The sequence below is a fragment of the Callospermophilus lateralis genome, unplaced genomic scaffold, assembly GCF_048772815.1.
Source record: "Callospermophilus lateralis isolate mCalLat2 unplaced genomic scaffold, mCalLat2.hap1 Scaffold_544, whole genome shotgun sequence".
Taxonomy (NCBI): domain Eukaryota; kingdom Metazoa; phylum Chordata; class Mammalia; order Rodentia; family Sciuridae; genus Callospermophilus; species Callospermophilus lateralis.
The window spans coordinates 14212-17106 of NW_027514472.1; positions in this window are offsets into that span (position 1 = coordinate 14212).

Consider the following 2895-nt stretch of genomic DNA (forward strand, 5'->3'; position numbering starts at 1 on the left):
CGTTCTCCTACATTGAAGCATTCGTTTGCAGTAACAGTTTGAATTTTTAGGTTTCACTCTGTTTTCTCCTATATTGACACATGTAGTTCAAACTCTAAATCAAACACAGTTTGTGCTAGCTTCTTGAAACTTGACACAATAAAGTAGCTCTATGTTCTGTCTCGAAGGTTTGTTTCCTCTTGATGTAGCCTAAAGCATGGACTTGCGAATAACCCTTACATTGAAGGGTGTTGCCAAACTTTCAAAAAACTAGAGCCTCCTGAAATCTCAACATATAATTTTTCATCCAATCTTCATGATACATTCAAGTAATGATCAGTACACCAATCCCACTTGGATGCCCAAGTTTAGTTCTCCTAGATTGAAGCATTCGTTTGCAGGAACAGTTTGGATTTTGAGGTTTCACTCTGTTTTCTCCTATATTGACAGATGCATTTAAAACTCTAAATAAAACACGGTTTGTGCTAGCTTCTTGAAACTTGACAAATAAAGTAGTTCTACGTTCTATCCCTAATGTTTGTTTCCTCTTGATGTAGCCTTAAGCAGAAACTGGCGAATAACACTTCCAATGAAAGGCGTTGGTAAGTTTCCATAAATCTACCTTCTCCTGAAATCTCAACATATATTTTTTCATCCGAACTTCATGATAATTTCAAGTAATGACCAGTACACCAATCAAACTTGTATGCCCAAGGTTCGTTCTCCTAGGTTGAAGCATTCGTTTACAGTAACAGTTTGAATTTTTAGGTTTCACTTTGTTTTCTCCTATATTGACAGATGCATTTCGAACTCTAAATCAAACACGGTTTGTGCTAGCTTCTTGAAACTTGACACAATAAAGTAGTTCTACGTTCTATCTCTAGGTTTGTTTCCTCTTGATGTAGCCTAAAGCAGGGAATGGCGAATAACGCTTATATTGAAGGGGGTTGCGAAACTTCGAAAAAACTAGAGTCTCCTGAAATCTCAACATATATTTGTTCATCCAATCTTCATGATACTTTCAAATAATGATCAGTACACCAATACCACGTGGATGCTCAAGTTTCGTTCTCCTACGTTGAAGCATCCGTTTGCAGTAACAGTTTGAATTTTTAGGCTTCACTCTGTTTTCTCCTATATTGACAAATGTAGTTCAAACTCTAAATCAAACACGGTTTGTGCTAGCTTCTTGAAACTTGACACAATACAGTAGTTCTACGTTCTATCCCTAAGGTTTGTTTCCTCTTGATGTAGCCTTAAGCAGAGACTGGCGAAGAACACTTTCAATGAAAGGCGTTGTTAAGCTCCAAAAAACTACCGTCTCTTGAAATCTCAACATATATTTTTTTAATCCGACCTTCATGATAATTTCAAGTAATGAGCAGTACAACAATCAAACTTGGATGCCCAAGTTTTGTTCTCCTAGGTTGAAGCATTCGTTTGCAGTAACAGTTTGAATTTTTAGGTTTCACTCTGTTTTCTCCTATATTGACAGATGCAGTTCAAACTCTAAATCAAACAAAGTTTGTGCTAGCTTCTTGAAACTTGACAGAATACAGTAGTTCTATGTTCTGTCTCTAAGGTTTGTTTCCTTTTGATGTAGCCAAATGCAGGGACTGGCAAATAACACTTATATTGAAAGGGTTTGCCAACTTCCAAAAACTAGAGTCTCCTGAAAACTCAACATATATTTTTTCATCCAATCTTCATGATACTTTCAATTAATGATCAGTACACCAATCCCACGAGGATGCTCCAGTTTCCTTCTCCTATGTTGAAGCATTCCTTTGCAGAAACAGTTTGAATTTTTAGTTTTCACTCTGTTTTCTCCTATATTGACAGATGTATTTCAAACTCTAAGTAAAACATGGTTTGTGCTAGCTTCTTGAAATTTGAAATAGTAAAGTAGTTCTACATTCTTTTTTTATTTATTTTTTCCTCTGGATGTAGACCTAAGCAGAGACTGTCGAAAGACACGTTCAATGAGATGCGTTGTTAGGCTGCCAAAATACTACAGTTTCCTGAAATCTCAACATATATTTTTTCTTCCGACCTTCATGATAATTTCAAGTAATGAGCAGTACACCAATCAAACGTGGATGCCCAAGATTCATTCTCCTAGGTTGAAGCATTCGTTTGCAGTAACAGTTTGAATTTTTACGTTTCACTCTCTTTTCTCCTATATTGACAGCTGCATTTCGAACTCTAAATCAAACACGGTTTGTGTGAGCTTCTTGAAACTTTACACAATAAAGTAGTTCTACGTTCTATCCCTAAGGTTTGTTTCCTCTTGATGTTGCCTTGAGCAGAGGCTGGCGAATAACACTTTGAATGAAAGGCGATGTCATGCTTCCAAAAAAATACCATACCCTGAAATCTCAACATGTATTTTTTCATCCAATCTTCATGATTATTTCAAGTAATGATCAGTACACCAATCCCACTTGGATGCCCAAGTTTTTTCTACTAGGTTGAAGCATTCATTTGCAGTAACAATTTGAATTTTTAGGTTTCACTCTGTTTTCTCTTATATTGACAAATGTAGTTCGAACTCTGAATTAAACACGGTTTGTGCTAGCTTCTTGAAACTTGAGTCAGTAAAGTAGTTTTACATTCTATTTTTTTTTTGTTTCCTCTGGATGTAGATCTAAGAAGAGACTGACAAAAGACACATTCAATGAAAGGCGTTGTTAGGCTGCCAAAATACTACAGTCTCTTTAAATCTCAACATATATTTTTTCTTCTGAACTTCATGATAATTTCAAGTAATGAGCAGAACACCAATCAAACGTGGATGCCCAAGTTTCGTTCTCCTAGGTTGAAGCATTCGTTTGCAGTAACAGTTTAAATTTTTAGGTTTCACTCTGTTTTCTCCTATATTGACAGATGCATTTTGAACTCTATATCAAACATGGT